This window comes from Castanea sativa, chromosome 5, assembly GCF_040712315.1.
Source record: "Castanea sativa cultivar Marrone di Chiusa Pesio chromosome 5, ASM4071231v1".
NCBI classification, from domain to species: Eukaryota; Viridiplantae; Streptophyta; class Magnoliopsida; order Fagales; family Fagaceae; genus Castanea; species Castanea sativa.
Window position 1 is genome coordinate 24,825,277 of NC_134017.1, and position 21,270 is coordinate 24,846,546.

Here is a 21,270-nt window from a genome sequence, read left to right on the forward strand (position 1 = left end):
AGCTAAACTAGTGAGCACACTCTTGGGTAGTCTATTCAAACTAAGCAAAGAACACTCACTGAAGACAGAATAAGAAAGGGACTATATGAACAAGGTGCCGTATGCCTCAGCTATTGGCAGCTTGATGTATGCCATGTACCAGGCCAGATATTGCACATACAGTGGGAGTTGTGAGCAGATTCATGAATAGGGCAGGAAAGCAGCATTGGGAGGCAGTCAAGTGAATTCTGAGATATCTGAAGGGCTCATCAGATACATGTCTTTGCTTCACAGGTACAAGTTTGAAACTACAAGGTTATATAGATGCTGATTTTGTTGGTGACATTGATAGTAGAAAGAGTACTACTAGGTTTGAATTTACTCTGGGTGGTACAGCTATATCTTGGGTTTCAAATTTATAAAAGATTGTTACTCTGTCTACAACAAAAGCTGAGTATGTTGCAGCAATTGAAGCTGGAAAGGAGATGATTTGGCTACATGGCTTCTTAGATAAATTGGGTAAGAAGCAAGAGGTGGGCATTCTACATAGTGATAGTCAATGCAATTTTTCTTGCTACAAATTCAGCTTTTCATTCAAAGTCGAAGCATATACAAACAAAATATCATTTTATCCGGTATCTTGTTGAAGATAAGCTGGTAATACTTGAGAAGATTTGTGGATCTAAGAACCCAACAAATATGTTGACTAAGGATGTCACTATTAAGAAGTTGAAATAGTGTGCAGCTTCAATTGGCCTTCTAACTTGAGGACATGAGTATGAGTTGTAGGGATAAGGGATTGTTTTTTGGAAGATAATGGCTGATATTGTTGATTGAACTAGTCTCCAAGGAGGAGATTTGTTGGGCTTTGTGAAGCCTAGTTGTATTTGATCCAGTTGACAACCGGACCCGACCTGAATAATGTTGCGTGGTTTTTTAATAGGAGATTTCATGAGGCTTAGTCCATGGAGCGAAGGCTTGGGCTGACAATTTTTGGCTCGTCTTGTAAACTATTGTGAATCTTGTGTGCAAGATATAGAAAAAACGTTATTTTGGTGATTAAGGTATTCCGTTGTTGTTTTGTGAGAGAGAAAAAGACTGTAGGCGCACTTTGTATTTTTTCCCTGATAATAGTGAAATCCCTACAACTCCGTGGACGTAGGCAAATTGCCGAACCACGTAAATATTATCTTGTGCGTGTGATTATTTTTCTTTGGTGTGTGTTTTCTTTATTTTCTATTTCTCATAGGTTGGGAATTTCGTGGTAATTCCCCTACATTAAGCTTTTGATATTGCCAATGTGAATTGAGCTTTTGATATTGCTAATGAGAATTGGGTTTTTGATATTGCCAATAAAAATTGGGTTTTTGATATATTTTTAATAAGAATTGGGCTTTTGATATATTGTTAATTCGAATTGGGGTTTTTGATATTGCCAATTGTTAGGACATATGTGATTCATATTAGGAACATATGTCATCATGTATTATCTAATCCTTTGACAAAACACACTTTACTTGTAATTGGGCAAATCTAGGATGTGTTTAATGCTTCAAGGAACAATATTTCAAGTTCAAGTGTTAAAGTCATGCAAATCTGTCCAAGAATTAAGTGATGAAGTGCTAGATTTTAAATCTCAACGGCTAGTATCTATCGAAATTTAAAAAGCTATTCTAGCTAGAATCTCGACAGCTGCTCGACAGATAGGGTATCTATCGAGAATTATGAAAATCAGGTTTTCAGTTATAATTTAATTCCAATTTGTGAGTATGTGTTTGAGATTTTTTTTCTCACAACTCTAAACATATATAAGGATTATTTTAAAGGCTGTCATAGTGAGCACAATTGCACAAGTGTGAAGCAAAGAGTTGTTCATGTAAATTGTGATCGGAAACCTAGTTTGCCTTAGTTCTTCTTTCTCTTGAAGAAACTGCTGTGTTTGTACACTGTAGGGTTTTTTGAACAAGTAACTTCATGATCTTTATCGTGTGATGAACTAAAGAATTTTGTAGCCAACATTCTTCTAAAGTTGGTGATTAAGTCGCGTACTGGGATCCGCGCATTTATTGGTTAGTCACGTATTGGAAGCCATGCATTAAAAGAAGAGATTGTCACCACAGAACAAGTCCAATTGGGTATTGGGGTAAGGGTTCAACTGTAGGTTGGTATAAGGTACTGAGATTCATTTACTTGTAACCGTTTGTTGTGATAATAATGAATTTTCGAGAGTGATGACCTTCAAATCACCTGGTGGGGTTTTTGCCTTGGAGGTTTTCCCCATTTGAAAACAAATCACCTTGTCAATTTTATTTTTCGCTAAATTTTATTTAGTTGGTGATTTGTTTGTGCTGCCATGTACATTGCAGATTAATTTGATTAATTAATAAACTTGGCTAATTAATCAATTAATTCATCACAAGGGGTTAATACATTCTTGGCCTATCAACAATGTGAATTGAGTTTTTAATATTGCCAATGAGAATTGGGTTTTTGATATTACCAATGAAAATTGAGTTTTTGATAAATAATTTGCCTTGGACTTTAATCATGAGCTTGTCAAATATTGCCAAGTATAAGTTTTCTTGGACTTAAGAAAAAAATGGGATGTGTGCATTGGGCTCGCAAGACCGGTTTTGGACTTAGCTAAATAATGATAATGAAATTGGATAAGATATGAGTATTTTAGGCTTTTTGTAATGATTTATATCGTGACCCACTTTCGATAATGAGATTAGAAAAATTTGTGGTCTAATGGGATGAGAAATATTCATGGAGACCCTAAATAATTTATAGGTAATATTTTGATATTTTTTTGGTGAATAGCTAAATAGGATTGGGGCATGTGGCATGAGAGAAAAAATTTCACCTCAACAACAATCAAGAGATTGTATTGCCTAATTGATTGTAGAAATTTGAATTTGAATTTAAGAGTTAATTAGGAAATGACAAAGCATTTGATGGCTCATTTAATTTGACGATCATTCCTAAAATACTTTAATATTCGAATTCAAACTAATTTGATATATAAGGCAATAGAAGTCAGTTGATTAACAGGCATATTAAAAGGCAGGAGCACATTAAAGATCAAAAGCACTTTTAATAATTGATGTTGAGTTTAATAAAGGAAATATCTTCAAGATTTAATGAAGACTCCACTCCAATTAAGCGTCACTCCTTCATAAGACTTACTCATTAATTCTAATTAAACTTCAACTCTTTGTTTTTACACACGTGCACACACTTGGATGATATGTCTATATGTTTAGATGCTTAAGTGATCATGTAGTTGGACGTTCATGCGCTCACGCACTTTGATTATTGTGTGTAAATGATGAGGTGATTGGGCGGTAAGAGGTACATGCTTAGTTGCTCACATGCTTATATGCTCACATGCCCTCACACTTGCATGGTCGCATATTTACTTGCTTTGATGGTAACATGCTTTCACACTCACATGTTCACATGTCTTCTTGCTCACATGCTCACATGTCTTATATGCTCACATGCTCACATGTTTAAATGCTCACATGCTTACATTCTTAGATGCTAACATGTTAACCTGCTAGGATGCTCACATGCTCATATGTTTAGATGCCCACATGATCACATGTTAATATGCTCATACCTTTTGTCGACTTCACATGACCCATAGACGAACTCTAGGGTTTAGATGTATGTGCGCATTTGCATAGGCTTACTAAGTAGAGACAGTAAAGATATATGAAGGCCAGCTACAACTGGGTAGGCTTAGGGTGCCAAACCTCTTCCCATCATCTACTCTAACTCTGAACCTTGTCTAGTAGGAAGACCTTCATGGAGTAATTTTTGGTTCCCGAACCTAGAACTAGGTGGCGACTCTTTTTGCCTCTTTTAAAGAGGCAATGTGTACTCTCTAGCTCATGCCGGCTTCAAGTCTAAACCACTTTCAGGGAGATTAAGTACCATGCACACCACCTTTGTGAGAATGAACCAATATGTCGATATGTCATCTAAAGAGAGTACTAATCACGAAACTTACACTTCGGTCGAGAGAGAGAGAGAGAGAGAGAGAGAGAGAAGAGAAGAGAATGAGAGAGAAAAGATTCATATGTGTGCATATAAATATATATTACGGAAAGAGAGAGAAAGTTGAATAAAATAATTGCTAAAAATTATAGTACATAGATCCGCACCATGCCATTTGTAGAACATCATTATAGCATCGTGCTATTTCTTTTGGCATTTGGCACACCTAATGAAGCAAAAATTTTGGTATTTGGTTTGTCAAATGCTAAATTTTTTTTTAGTATTTTGCACACCTAATGCCAATTCCCGTACCATCCCTAAATAGTTATGCATATAAAATAACAATATTCTACAATAAAGATATAACTTTTTAATTATAGAAAATACAGTAAAGATGTACTATTAGCTATTCCACATGAATAATGATTTCATTATCATTTTATAGCAATATTCCAAAGAGTAAGCTATTTCTACAGACATAACAATTTTTACAACAAATTTCACATCTCTTGAGTTGGCAGGTTATTATTAATTTTCATAAAGACCACCACTGAAATTATTTTATTATAACTAGATGATGTCCCATGTGATACGTGACTGCTTTATAATTTCATTTGAAATCATTGTTATTTATATTAAGATTCTATATAATACTTATTTCGTTGTATAAAATTTATGTTTGCCACAATATTGTTGAATGCTTTGAAATTTGGTTTTCTTCATTCATATTTTATTTATAAAAAAATTGTATAATACCAAAAGATTATAACATATTATAATATTTACTGTTAAATGTAGACTTTATTTTTTAAATTGATTAAATGATTTTGAATTCTATAAATAAGAATTTAAGGAATAAAATACTTTTTTATATCCTAAAATTACATGAATTTAAGTAACCCCTCAAAAACTTTCTCAACCACTCCATTCTCACAACCAAATATGGAGACCCCAATCTCAAACACCTAATTCATTATCTCAATGAAATTAAGGAAATCATTTGTAAGTATCAGCACAAAGAGAATGTGATTAAACTAGGAAAAATTGGCTAAAACACATCAAGTTATCAAAATTAAATTGCCTTTAGGTGGGTTTCCATATCTAAAAAAAACATAAAACACTTTGATATCATCATCGGTTTTTTTTTTTCACTATGGTTCATATATCACAAAATCGCAATAAAAAATCCACAAAGAAACCTACAAATTATGAGTTGAAAAAAATAGCTATTTTCATAAATAATGAATTAGAAGGTTTCTTTTTCTTTTTCTTTAGTTCTAAAATAAAATACATTTATGACTTTCCCATACCAAAATCTCAAATACCCAAAAACTCAAAACCAAAAAATCCACAACGGTCATACTTTAAAATAAAAACCGTAAACTACTGTCACTGAATAAAAAATGCAAGCCCTCTTTCTTTTGTCACAACCTACTCATATGGGTGAAGATCAAATGGTATGATAGTGTTGGAATTATGTAGGTTGTTGAAAGATTGAAAGTAAATGATATTGTTTTTTGTCTAGTATATTTGAAATGAGATGGTATGAAGAGTTGTGGGCATGTGTACATAAAGGAGTAGAAGTGAGAATGGTGAATGGAATTGCAAAGATTTTTGTGTGTGAGAGTGGAAAAGTCTTTAAATATTGAACCAAAAGAAAAAAATAGTAGTCTTGAAACATTGATCCAAAGCAAATAAAGAGTCTATATTTTTAAATTTGTTCATATCTTTGATTTAGGGCCCATTTGGTTAGGTGTTTTAGGAGATTAAAAGATTGTTTTCAAATTCCAAAACTCTATTTTGCAATTATAATTCCCCATAGTTTTTTTTCCACTACAAACGCTTATTTTAAACTCAAAATATAGTTTTCCAACAACTTATACAAATACACCCTTGGTTTGAGAGTATTTTAATTTTCTTTTCAAACAGTGTGACACATGGCAAAACCTACTCATGCTCTCCCGAATGCGGTCTTATATATATATATATATTGAGAGAGAGAGAGAGATAGAGAGAGAGAGAGAGAGATAGAGAGAGAGAGAGAGAGAGAGAGAGTTTTGTTGTCAATTTTGGTGTGCCTCTATACTTAGATGCCTTATGAGTAGGAGTGTGCATGGTGCCGTTAGTGTGGTTATTGGGCAAATATGCCACTGCACTATAGGGGTCAGTTATCCCTTCACCACCTCTGCTCAACACCATTGGAAGTCGGTTCTCCAGCCTCCATCTATGTGATTTTCCTACATTGGGGTGGGTTGGCTCAATTAGTTTGAAATATTTGAGTTAGGGTTGAGAACTGTATCAATCAACATACCAAACCACAACCATAACAAAAATCAAACAACCCACAAATTGTATCTCACAACCACAAATAATCAAACACATCGAAATCCACAACCAAAATCAAAACCTAAAGATCAGAAAACCCACAATTCAAAAAATTAATCCACAAATCACAACAACTATACCTAGAACAAATCAAAATCCACAAATCTCAAACTCAAATCCAAAAATGAAAAAAACATACATTTAGATCATGTACAAATCACGAGCACATTGCACCAGTGCTGGAACCAACCTTATTTTGTGATTACCGGCTTCAAGTTAGTCGGTTGACCTATTGAACGATGCAACTCCATCCGTGCCGTGGCAACACATTGGTTCGAATAGGTGCTTGCACACCCTTACCAAAAGTAAGAAAATTATTGAAAAAATATATAATCAGCAAAAACTATAAGCATGTGAGATGCACATGCAATCATAATTAAGAAATAAACAAAATTGCTACACAAAAGTTCCAACTTGGCGCGCAACCATAGCACCTAAAAAGGCCAAAAAGCCCCCTAAATTTAGGGTTTTTCACTCCACTAAACCCAATTCCATTTCCCCCCAAAAGCTTAAACCCTATCTTACTCTTACTCACATCTAAAAAACCAAAGAAGAAGAAGATGAAGAGATAAAACAAGTCCCACCGGCAAATGCCACCACCACCTCTATGAAACCGTCCTTTCCTCCTTCTTCTTCTTATCCTTCCACAATGGCTTTCTCTTTAGGATTCCATTTCTCCACAATCCTCCTCCGCCACCACCCTTACTCTCTCTTAACCGCTCCAACCCGCTTCTCCTCATCCTCAAGGCTCCGCCACAATCTATTATAATTTGGAAATTTTTTATTTTTCAAACAAATTAAAATGATAAACTTTAGAGATAAGCAGTACCTGTAATTTCTTTTTTGAACGTGTGTTTGAAAGTAGTGTAGTAATATAGAAAAGAGTTTGGGTAGGAAAAACAAGATGAATGTGATGGGAAAAAATGCTAAATTTTAGGAGTTCTCTTAGTTTTTTATTTTTTAAATTGGGGGGTGTTTTACTTTTATTTGAATGAAAAATGAATAAAAAAATGCTAAATTTTAGGGAATAAAAAGATGAACAAAAAATCATAAATATTAGGAGTTCTCTTTTTGAATTCAAAATGAAAGTTATTATTTAACATATTTTATGACTATATTTCTAATAAAAGTTACCATTTATTAATGAAGGTATTTTTGTAGCACATAAAAGTCCAGTTCAAAGAGAGAAATCCTCTTATTAATAGTATAGACTAGACTCATCACACTTGCTTTGCACGTGCAATAATTCTCTTTTGCATTTTTTGTTTTTGTTTTTTGGTTTAGTGTTATAATTTTAAAAGTGATGTTTAAATAACTATGTTTTGTTTTTAAGAAAGAGATAAGATAATGTGGTATAATGTTTAAAAATGGGATAAAAATAATGCCTTAAGTTTTAGGCTGAATGGAGAAAATAAAGGAAATATGTTAAAACTTAAGAACAGTAAATTACTCTTTTAACCCATTTGTTTTTTTAATTTAAAATTATTTAACTAAAAGATAAGGGTATTTTAGAGAGTTTAAGAATTTGTGTGAGGATATTTTAGTATGCAAAATGTTGAAAACCAAACAAGGAATCCTGTTATTAATAGCATAGATATCTATAACATAATTCCACTCTTTGGACTGGACTTTTATATAATTTTGAAATACCCCTAAATCCTATATTTAATAGAGACAAAACTTGAGGACAACCCAATAAAAATACATCTCCAACATAACTCCATGTAAAATGCCTACACAATAGAACACTCTCTTACTAATCCATGTCTTCAAAATAAACTAATCCAAAAATTAAAATTAAAAAAAAAAAAAAAACTTCTCAGTCCACTTTGATATTTCCCTCAAGACCACGTTCTTTTTTTTTAAACTTTATTAAGACTCACTGGTTTCTTTTATTTGATTTATGGGTTTTTTTTTTTGAAATTTTGGTTTCTTTAATTCCTAATCTCCTGTACACTAGACAAAAAGAAAGAGCCTCATCGCAGGCGCAAAGTATGTGCGATGAGGCTAGTAGATAGTGTGTGTGTGTGTGTGTGTGTGTGTCTGTCTGTCTGTGTGCGTATGATTTAGAATTTAATTAGATTTAGACTCTTCATTTTTTGTATCCAATAATTCCCTTATCACAAAAATTAAAAAATTAGATGGATATATGACGCAAATTTGGACTCTAAGGGTCCGTTTGGATAGAACTTATTGCTGAAAACTGAAAACTGAAAACACTGTAGCGAAATAATTTTTAAATGTGTAAATAGTACTGCGGGACCCATTTTTAATAAAAAATTGCTAAAAAAGTACATACACAGTGCGCGCACAGTACGCGCACAGTGCGCGCACTGCGCGCTTGTCTCCGCAGCAGCAAAAAAAAAAAAAAAAAAAGGAAAGTAGCAAAACGCGGACGCAGCTACTTTCAGCTGAATCCAAACACATTCTAATTGAACTACAATTTAGAATCCAGTTTGATTTGAACTCTTTGATTTTAGTGTTTATGATTTGTCTTTTAGTGTTGACATCTTTTTTTTATTTTTTGGATAAGGTTTTTTATTTATTTATTTGCAAGAAGAAAAGTGTTACGTTCATATTATTTTCACAACAAATTCTATATGATAATTATTACTAGTTCTAATTTGAACCACTGTTGAAATTTATTTTTTGTCCAAAAATAACAGTTTATAACAGCATTCCATATATAATTTGTTGTAAAAATATTATGAACATGTTGGAACATTTTAATATTAAATAATTAAAATGAATAAATTTTATAACATAAATGTAAAGATGTGGGAGTAAATGTGGAAGAAAATGAGTTAGTGAAAATGTTTAATCCCACATTGAAAAGGAGAGAGACTATTTTGTTCTTTTTAATTGTGGTGATTAATGGGCTAACATGAATTGTCTCAAATATTGGGCCAGATACGTGCGCAAGGGGGAGGTGAAGCCAACAATTAATCTTGTAACACCCACTATATCATAATAATGAACCTAATTAATCAGATTAATTTGGGTAGTAATTTCGTGAGGCCCATTGAGCCTATAAATAGACCCATTCAGACACAATCCAACTGACTGCAATATACAAAAAAAAAAAAAAAATAGAGAGATTCTTGGCAAGGAAGGGTGTTCTTTCTGGTGGAGTTTTGGGCTTGAACACTTTGTGCAGAGGTTGTTCTAGCCATACAACACTTGTTGGGCTGTTGTATCCTGGGGGAGACAAGTCAGAGACGGTCTGCACCGGTTACAAAGTTTAGCCAACCAAGGGCTTGAATCTCCTTAAAGAGAGCAAGTGTCACGCCTCAGTCCAAATAGTGTTGTGTAATCTCTTTCTTTAAACTAATAAAAATTCAGAAGTATTATTCAGTTTCTCTTTGTGTTATTTTCATTATCATTGTGTTTGCACCAACAGAACATAATATTTCTCTTGCTAGAAATATTGATTTAGGGTATCAAAGGAGATTCACACAAGGTAGAAGTTGTACTCCAAAAACTTGATGTTCCAATATACTATAAACACAACCCCATCCGTATATTTCCAGTAGATGTGAAATATTTTATTTCCAGTATCTTCAAATTTTAAATGCACACCAATTTCATGTTTAGTGCCCTTTCAATTTTACTCTAATTTTGTATTATTTATTTTTAAAATTCAATTCATCCCTCTAAACCTCAAAAATATTTATAAAAAAAAAAACTTAATTCAAATTAATTAGTCTTTTATGTAGAACTATGAATATGTGAAATTTGTTATAAAGTAAGTAAGTGTGCATGTTCTTAGTTGTATTCGTACATATGCACAAGTTATAATCTAGTATACTATAATCTCAACCTTCTTCAAACGGCTTGATGATGATTTGAAAGTAAATTGACTCCTCATAATGCTAGACCTTATTTGCTAACCTTCCTTTTGATTGTTGGATGGTAGTTGAGTGTGTGGGTGCATGTAAAATATTGTATGTTGTGCGAAGACTTGCTAGATATGATGTGTAGAAAATTTTGAAAAAGAATTGATGTGTAGAAGTGTATATATGTGTGTGTGTGTGTGTGTTTAAAGAGTTGGGAGGAGTAAATGTTGCATGAGCAACTTAATGTCCCTCTAAGCATTTTTCTCTTCGATCCACTACTCTAAGTTTTATAATAATTCTATTACCAGAAAATAGGAATTTTTGGAATCCTTTAATTTGAAGATAGGATTGATATTTATAGAGGGGGAATGAGGGAGATAGCTTCATATTTATCCTATTATTTCTCTTCAGGAGTTTTAAACATGCTTTTATCCTCAAATGTGTCAAATTTTAATTTGTAATGATAAGATACATCAAAACTCAAATTTAGCAAGAATCTGGACATAATGCCAATTAGCACCTATGTCTCTATGACAAGGTGCCAATCGACACCTATGTCCTATGCCCATTTTCGCCACAACTTCGTTTTTTTAGCTTATTTTGCTTAATTTTTTTTACTTGTTTGAAGATACTTATGAGTTTTTTTTCTCTCTCTCACTATCTTTGTAGTTGCTTGAAAGTCACTAAATGATCATAACATTATCTTAATTATCCTATATTTTTATATCTAATTTTCCTTCTCTTCTTCAAGGATAGAAAGTCAAAAATCAAAATCTAGGGATTAACCTCATGAATTTTTTTATTGTTTTTAATTACATTTTTTTTCTTAAAAATTACACTTGAGATTTTGACATGAAATTAATTTTCATTAATTCAATTAAGGACTAGTCAAAATTAATCACCCATCCTCATGTGGTTTATGCTTTAACATATAAGAATGCATATTTACCATTAAACCTTGATATAGCTTGATCTTTTGATAGGACGGTCCAATTGACATGATCTTTGTGTTGTTTTGATTATAATGAACTCAAATTTATTTTAGAGTAAAATTCATATTTACTCTTGTATTGTTTTAAAATTACAAATTTACCCATTGGTGGATTCCTCCGTTGCAAGACGAGGAGTCTATAGTAAATAAGTTGTATATGCAACAATTCACAAATCATGAGAAATTAGTGTTTAAAATGAAACTTCTCTAGTATAAACATAATATAGTTTTGTTATATGGTTGTGAATATACATGTAGGTTGTACTATACGAGTAATCTTACTTTAGAAGCAAAAGAATGAAGAAAAAGCAAAAAATTAGAAAACTTTATTTAGTGCCTTACTTGAACAAGATTGAGCGCCGCTCAAGTGAAGTTACAGTACGTTGAGAGTGTTGATCAAGAAACCGAAGGTATTAATTGACACTTCAATAAACCCGCTTGAGCAAGGCTAGAACATATAACAAATGAGTACATATAGACTTGGCTGTTTGAAGAATATCAATTAATTTTAGGTAAAAATGTAAGATGGCTTACAGGAATATCAATTAATTTTAAAATATATTTCAATAAAAATATGTTTGATTAGACATTTGTTTATTTATCTTAATTTTTTCAGTAGTTCATGGCTTCTAATTTCAAAGTAGAAGACAGACATAACATAAACATTATGTAGCAAAATCTAATATTAAAGTAGAAAATAAACACAAACACAAACATAAACATAACATTATGTGATATTAAGAACTTTACAGTAATGCTATCTATAGGGGATCACGATCGTTGTTATGGACACAAATTGAATTTAATTCTCAATTATGGGAAGAAAAAAAACTACTAAATTAAGATAAATGTAATAGGTCTTATGTAAATCCAAACAACACTAACTAAAAAAATCGAAGTAACACTAACATTACAACAATATGTACAACAACAATAATCCCTTGTATTATTTTTCACTAAGACTTAACAAACTTCTCGCATCCATTGTCATGTTCATGCACATCCTTTATATGTTGTTGACTGCTACCTCAAGTAGTCACAATTGATTATTATGATGTTTTCAAACTCTTATTTTTAGAAAGCGTAATTTTGGCAAAAACACAACTATTATAAAGTGCTCTTAATTCTTTATACTTTTAACTATCATACACTCACTCCTAGTAATATTGTTATTTTGTTATCCTAAATGTTCTTCCAAAGCTTGTTTTCTCTTTTGGTGCTGGAATATTGTCAATGCTAGTATCATTTTACAAAAAAACTTTTGGACGCCACAACTACGATTAAATAAAAGCTAATCAAGTTTTGGACTAAATTTTTTGTATCTTTGTTCCTAAAACTCTTCATCAATAGGTATTGAGAAATAATATTTTTATCTTTTTCATTATGGGTAGCTTAATAGTTATTTGTTAGAAAACAAAATTATGTACACTACTAGGAAAAAAAAAGAAAAAAGAAAAAGAAAAGAAAAGAACCTTGCTCTACTTGTTGATACCTCCTAGTAATTCAAAAGGAGAGATTCAAGGTTAAAAGCAAAGTCTTTATTAAAGAACATGGGGTTGAAGGTAGTTTGTCTTTAAGATATTCAATGGACATAACCAAATTCCTTTGTATATAAAATTTTTGTCCTTTTTCTTTTTTAAGCAAACAAAATCAATTTATAATATATTTAATTAAAAAAATTAATTAAACAATTACTTTCTTTCCTTAATGTTTTTTCCTATTTCAAGCGATTTTAATTTCAACATAACGGTTAAACATAAACATAAACATAAACGTTATGTGGAAAATATAATCAACTTATTTCAAAATGAGTAATATGATTTTAAGAATTGTACTATAAAGTTACAATAGGAATTTCAGAGGATCTTGAATCTCTTCACAAAAAAATTTGGAATTCACTTCACAATTATGGTCAATGTTATTAACTATGTTTTTTAACCTAACCCATAATCCATGGTGTCGATACCGTATTTTATCTAGCCTTAAATTTTGTTGGGGATCCAAGTTTTAAATTAAGGGTCTCAGGGACTTATTTTAACCTTGCATCCAAGATATTGAGAGCCTTTTTAATTTGTTCAATTTATAGGAAAAAATCAGACTTGAATTGTTTGAATCATTGTGGAATATATGAAAATTACCAATTTGAGCTTACCTTAGAAAATGTGCTTTATTTCTTTACTGACTTTTGTTTTCCCTTGAATTGCATTAGAGATCCTTACTGATGTGTTACTACAGTTTTCAGGTTGCTCCGGTGAGTTTAAATTTGGTTAAAAATTAACCTTGGATGTGCTTGGAACCACAATTCAATTAAGGAAATTATTTAAATTTTTCAAGAGATATTTGCCGTTATTTCAATTGGGTCCAGAAGTCTCACATTTAATTTTATTGGTCTCATAATATTAATCTCTTGGAAATTAATCAAGTAATCCTAACATGTTTATTGAGTGTGTCCAATTTGTATTTAAAGTCCACCGATTATTGGATTGAGAAAAATGGATGAAATTATATAGCATTAAATTAGGAATTCAGAATCCTCTTTATTCAATAGGATTCCCCTCTAAATGGTTTTGGCATCATATTGCAGCACCTTGCCAGCACACACCTCAATAGACTCATTCCCACGCTTTTAGTATTGCAAATAACCACAGCATACCTCACCATATTAGAAAAGTACCTCTCATACACGGGCAGAGAGAAATTTTTCTCTAGCCCTCCCCCATTTTCTCATTTTTCCTCCATCACCAACCCAGAAAATAAACAAAAAAAAAATCTCAAAAAAGCTCCACAAAGAAACCCTAGAATACAACATAGGTAAAGAGGAGAAGAAGCTTGATAATGCCAAAAATCGTCAGTAAGTTGCACAGTCCTTACGTGCTGAAACAACACTTGCACAACACTGGAAAAAAAGACCTCAAGAGAGTATCGGTGTGGTATCGGCCGAATACCATCCGAACTTTAAGTCAAAAAATTATTACAACTCTAGAGTGGTAGAGCTGGGTTCAATTATGCGTGCCTCGTTTTCTAAAAGTTTTGGCCTTTTTATAGTAGTGAGGAACCGACCTTGGTGCCTTTGGCAAAGAAGGATATTTCCTTGTAGAGAAGATCCTTATAAATGTGCATAATTTAAGGGACCCATTCCATATAGGGGTTCTACTAACTAGGGTTAATCGTTGAGTACAAGTTATTGCCATTTGAAGTTTCTTGGGGGCAAGTAAACCATGTCATTGGCATGTGACTTTTTTACCACCGTTAACCTTAGTATCTGTCCGGACTGTTATCCATCCGCTGCAGGTGACCTGTTCTCTTTAGATCATCCATCCACTAAAGGTGACCCGTTCCCCCCGATCATCCATCCACCTTCAAGGGGTCTTGTCGCCTCATCTTTTTGTCCGTTCATCCTAGTGATGCTACCTATGGTAGGTCTTTGTAAATTCTGGCCGTCTACTTTAATTTCACGCTCTTTAGTTGCCCCCTCACTCCATGGACCCGTCGCCTATTTTATACGGATTCATGGAGTGACGGTTTGCCCCTATCCTTGAGAAGTGTGTGTTGATTGACAGGCTAGCCTAGGGCCATTAATTCGATAGGGGCACTTGGCAAGCTTTTAGTGGTTGATTGCTTGGATTGAAGCATCCCTTCGTCTTTCACGCCGTTCCCTTTATATATATGCTGCTCATCCCTTTCATTTTTACATTTCGAAAATTTTTTGCGAATCAAAGCGCCACCGTCCACTCTTCTCAAGGCGTTTCCTCGTCGACTTGGTGTCACCATTCTCTACAGTCTTCCCATCGCCCTTCTTACACCGTCAAGCTGTAAGTATTCTTCCTTTTATCTCAAGTTTTTCCTTTTTCATTCTATTCGCTTATCCGTTGTTTATGTAAACCTAGAGTCTTAGGATTTTTTCCCGTCACTTGTAGGTGTTAGATGTCTAGTAAGGCGTCAAGTGGTCAATCATTTGTCCACGAAGGAGCGGGCTACAATGAGGTGTTTCCGTCAAGTCAAGCAAACCCCGGCACCTCTAGCGAGGAAAGAGTTTCGTCAGCCAACTCTCCTTCCAATGCGGAGGATGAGGTGCAGGGTGAGGACGGGTCAGAGTATGATTCAAATGATAATCTAGATGGTATAGACCCTTTTATCCAATCCGTCATAGATCCTGATGGGTTTACGGAATTTATCCTACTTCCCTTGTGGACGGTTAATGACTTTGTTTCCACCATCAAACCAACACACTTCAATACACTAAAGGAGAAGTACTAGATACTCGACAACATATCCATCTGTCTACCTTTCAAGTTTGAAAAATGCTACTATAAGGGTCTTAAAGATGATGGAGTGTATAAGCAGATGCTAAAAGCAGGGTGTCGCTTCCCATTGAGTGCTCTTCACCGTCGTCTTCTCTAATACTTAGGACTGGCCGTCACCCAGATCTCCCTGAATGCCTAAAGGGTCTTCCTAGGTGTAGAAGTTTTGTATGGAGTGATGTTTAGCAGGGCTCGCCGATTGATAGTGAAGGAGTTCTTCCATTGTTACCGTCCTTCTGAAATCGCCCAATCCAAAGGGATGTATAGTTTCCTATCAAGGAGTCCATTGCTTAGATTAATGTACGATACCCCAGACTCCAACAGGAACTGGAAGGGTCAATTCTTTTTCCTTCGAGGGGACGACTGGATGTGTCACCCTAATGACCATGAATACATGCCCGTGGACAAGACATGGGGTATAATACCCCCGTCTGGCAGGTGTCCATCCTCCTTAGGTTTAATTTTTCAATTTGTTTAATCGCTCTAACTGTCTCTTGTTGCAGCTCGTGACCGTCCATAGGTTACCACCGAGCAGTTTGGTTTCTTAGAAAAAATCTTCGAGACCACTAAGCTGTCGGAGAAATTGTGCGTTAAGTTAGTTACCTTGGATACTCTCCACTGGTATTGCGACGGTCCTGAACCTACTACCACTGCCCATCAATACGACGCACGAATTTGCAAACGTAAGTCCATTGCCCATTATACGTTTTGTGTTCTTGTCAGCTACCTAGATTCTTACTCGTCCACTTTTATGTAGAAATGGAGGATAGCTGGAGAAGAGCTTAAATCAACCAGCAAGCTATTGCTAAGAAAAAATAGGAGGAAAGCATTCTTCCTAAGACTAGCTTGGCTCACCCATCCATTAAAAGGCCTCCGTCCGAAAAATTGAACCGTTAAGCTAAGAAGCCCAAAATGGTGACGGGGCTAGCTGTTGAGCAAGCCTCCAACGCATTCAAAATGTTTCCCAAGCTTGGCTTGGGGAAGGGTAAGAGCTTGATGGTTAGCCCGAACCCTATCAAGGAGAAACCACTCATCCTTCTCCGCGAGGACTCCTAGTATGCCCTCAAGCAAATCCTATCTATTATAAAGGACAAGGACTACGAGGACCTTGGCAACCACACCACTAAAGCTATGGGGGAGATGGGTCTGTTCAACCTCGCACAGGTTTGTATTCGTCCCATTATCTTTCAGTCGTATTTTATTGCTTTCCCAATCTTATTTTGTGGTTGGTGCAGGGAGTCCTAATGATGAAGGGGTTGATGGAGCGCTGTCTTTCCTATGAGACGGTATTGAAGCACGTACATGCAAACGCGAAAGCAATGGAAGAGGAGCTGACGGAGCTGAAAGCCTGGAAGGTCCGTTAAGAAGAGAAGCTCAAGGCGTCAGAGCAACTCCGGGGTGAGCTGGAGAGGCAAGTGGAGGAGCTGGGAAAAGTCCTAGAAGACAAAGAGAATAGTCTCCGTCAGGCAAAGAAGGACGATATTCAAGAGTATCAAGATTCTGATGCTCTTTTAAGCGAGCTGGGCACATCCTTTGTTGACGATTTCGACAATTGTCTCCGTCAAGTCAAGGCTTCTTTTCCAGACTTGAATCTTTCACAAATTACTATAGATCCTGAAGACCAAACTCCTGCCCACCCTGTCGACTCTGAACCGACGGATGAGCTTTTTGGCGATGACCCCAGCAACAGAGATGCTCAAAAAATAGGAATAAAGGAGCCCGTCAAGGTTGGCACCCGTCAGCTTGAGGTCCAAATGCTTGATGATAAGGAGGAAACCCCCGTCGTCCCGGAGTAGTTTTTATTATTTTTATTTTTGTTTAGATTTTGAAGTGTATGGGAGAACAGTACCCCCTTTTTGAACTGTGGCCTATCATAGGCTTTTATGTAGATATTCCTTTATGATATTTGACTACATGTCTCATAATATACATTCGTGCATTAAATGAATTGTCTTTTTCTTTTTGTGAATGAACTGTCCTCTTGGGATGATCTATCCAGCCTGAGGATTTGCTAAATAAATTTTATCCTTCCTAGAACGGTCCGTCCTGTTTATGGACTAACAAATTTCATCCCTCTTAGGATGATTCGTCTAATTTGTGGACTTGGTAATTAATTTTCATCCTTCTTAGGATGACCCGTCGAGTTTATGGACTTTGTAAATAAAACTCACCCATTTAGGATGAACTCGTCAACTCTTGTGGTCTTTGTAAATAAAATTCATCCACTTAGGATGACCCTGCCCACTCTTGTGAACCTAGTACACAAAACTCATCCGTTTAGGATGACCCATCTACTTTATGGAATTAGTACACAAAACTCATCCGTTAAGAATGAACCCATCCACTATATGGACTTTGTAAATAAAACTCATCCATTTAGGATGAACCCATCCACTCTTGTGGACTTTGTGATTATAATCTTGTAGAAAAACATTTAATAGTGTTCTAAATAAACTCTTATTATGATAAATATGCAAGTAGAATTTGTTCATGAAAATAAGAAAATTGCCCTTTAGGCTTCAAAAGTACTGTAGATAATAAAAACTAAAGGGGCAAACTAAAAAAGATAAACTGGAAATGGGGAGTGTCATTGCTTACACCATTATCTACTGGTAGTATTTCTTCAGGTATTCTGTGTTCCATGGATGCTGCAACATTTTTCCATCCAGTGTCACGAGGTAGTAGGTGCCCTTCATATGCCATGACACGATTCTGTACGGTCCCTCCCAATTGGATCCTAACTTTCCATGAGAGGGGTCTTTGGTAGTGCTCGTTACTTTCCTCAAGACGAGGTCTCCAATTTGGAAGTCCCTGTGTTTCACTCGGGAGTTATAGTGTTTGGCCATGAGGTTTTAATATCGTGCCAACCTTTTTTCAACCATTGCTCCAACCTCATCTACCATGTCAAGCTATTAGCGCATCACCTCATCATTCTTCTCCTCGTCGTGGTTTGCTACTCTGTAACTTGCGAGACCTACCTCAGCTGGGATGACCGCCTCACTGCCATACGCAAGTTGAAATGGTGTTTCTCTCGTAGGTGTCCTCGTCGTCATCTTGTACACCCATAGTACGCTTGGCAACTCTTCCAGCTAGATACCCTTTGCCCTTTCGAGCCGAGTCTTGATGATTTTCAGTAAGGATCGGTTTATGACCTCAACCTGTCCGTTGGCCTGAGGGTGTGCAGGCGACGAATAATGGTTCTTGATCCCCAGCTGCGAGCAAAAATCCTTGAATGCATCGTTATCGAATTGTTTCCCGTCGTTTGAGATCAAGACCCTAGGTATACCGTACCTGCAAACGATGTTTCTCCTTACAAAACTGCGTACATTCTTTTCCATGATGGCAGCCTGAGCTTCGGCTTCTACCCATTTGGTGAAGTAGTTTATGCCAACTAAGAGGAATTTTAGCTGTCAGGCTACTGTAGAAAATGGTCTCATGATATCCAATCCCCATTGGGCAAAGGGCCATGAGGCCGTCATTAGGGTGAGTTCCTCCATTGGTTGCCTAGTGAGGTTGCCAAACTTCTGGCACTTGTCACAAGTTCTTACGTATATTTGCACATCCTTTTGCATGGTAGGCTAATAGTACCCGACCCTAATAGGCTTATGAACTAAGGATCGCGATCCTGAGTGGTTCCCGCATACTCTTTCGTGGACCTCTCTCATGACATAGTCTGCTTCCTCAGGGATAAGGCACCTTAGGTACGGACGGGAGAAACCTCTCTTGTACAAGACGTCTTTAAGTAGTACGAACCGCGTAGCGTAAACTCTCAACTTTCTTGCAGCTTTCTTGTTGTCAGGCAACATACCGTCCCTTAGGTAGGAAATGATTAGTGTCGTCCAATTATTCTCGGTGCCTACCTCCTACACACAAACGGTGTTTATTAATGGTGAGCTCTGGACAAAGAAAAGTACCTTACAAGGAAAAAGCATATGCTTCGTTGAGGCTGCCTAAGCGAGGCTGTCAGCTCGCTCATTATCCTCCATTGGGATTTGGTACATTGAGACAATGCATCCGATTCTTCACTTACTCGAGGTCCTATTTCATCCGTTCCCCTCTACATTCGTAACTGCCGTTAATTTGACTGGTGACCACTTGGGAATTGTAATACACAGTTTCGTCCGTAGGCCCTGCAGCTTGTGCAAGATCTAGTCATATTATCAGGATTTCATACTCGGCCTCATTGTTTGTTATGGGGAAATTAAGTCAGATCTTGCATTTGACCTCATCTCCCTCTAGGTTACGGAGTACAACCCCACCCCTCTTGAATGTTTATTTGAGGACCGGTCCATGTGGATCATCCATTTGAGGCAGCCTTCTACCCCCTACTCATTCGTGTTGGTGAATTCAGCAATGAAATCAGCAATAATATGTCCTTTTATGGTAGGTCGCGGGCGATATTGTATGTCGAACTCACTCAATTCGATTGCCCATAGTGTCGTCCGTTCGACCGCCTTCGAACTACTCATTGCTCTCCGCAATGGCTTCTCTGTCAATACAACCACAGTGTGGGCCTGGAAATACGGTTTGAGCTTACGTGCTGCGGTTACCAACGTAAAGGCGAGCTTTTCCATAGGTGGGTACCTCTCTTCCATGCCTCGGAGCACTTGACTCGTGAAATATACCGGTTTTTGGACCCCGTCCTCTTCCCTAACTGAGGCGGCACTGATAGCGGCTGGAGAGACAACTAGGTAAAGGAACAACTCTTCTCCTTGTTTGGATGGGCATAGCAGGGGTGGAGAAGAAAGGTATGTCTTCAGGTCTTCAAACGAGCGTTGACATTCGGTTGTCCACTCAAAAGCCTTTTTTAACATGCGGAAGAAGGGAAGGCACTTATCTGTTGCTCTCGAAACAAACCGGTTTAGAGCAGCAATCTTGTCGTTCAAACTCTGTACCTTCTTGGTGGTTTTTGTGGGAGCTAACTCCATGATGGCCCGTATCTTATCTAGGTTGACTTCAATACCTCTCTAGGACACCATGAACCCCGGGAACTTCCCGGTCGTCACTCCAAACGTGCACTTGTTTGGATTTAGCTTCATGTTGTAATGCTTAAAGGTCTCGAAAGTTTCCTTGAGGCCGTCCAGGTGGTTGTCTTCCCGTGAGCTCTTCACAAGCATGTTGTCAACGTATATTGCGATGTTCCTCCCGATCTAGTGTGCAAACATCTTATTCATCAGTCTTTGGTACGTTACACTTGCATTCTTAAGGTCGAACGACATCACCTTATAGCAGAAGAGACCTTGGCTTGTAACAAGATAAGTTTTTTCCTGATCTGTTTTGTCCAATTTGATCTGGTTGTACCTAGAGAATACGTTTATGAAACTCAGCAGCTGGTTTCTTGCTGTTGAATCCACCAAGATGTCAATCTGGGGAAGTGGGTAGCTATCATTAAGGCATGCCCTATTCAAGTCTGTAAAATCCATGCACATTCTCTATTTCCTGTTGGCTTTCTTGACCATCACCACGTTGGCCAGCCAATTGGGGTAGTATACTTCCCGTATAAATTTTGCCTCCTACAGCTTGCGGACTTCCTCTGCTATAGCGCGGTCCCGTTCTTGAGCGAATACCCGTTTCTTCTAACGGATGGGAGGAAAAAAGGGCGATACGTTCAGCTTATGGACTATAACTGATGGGTTAATCTTGAGCATGTCTTCGTGGCTCCAGGCAAATATGTCTTAGTTCTCCCTTAGGAATAAGACTAGGGCCTGACGGACTGGCGGGCTAGCAAAAGTACTAATTTTTGTTGTCCATTCGGGTTTTGAGTCATCAAGGA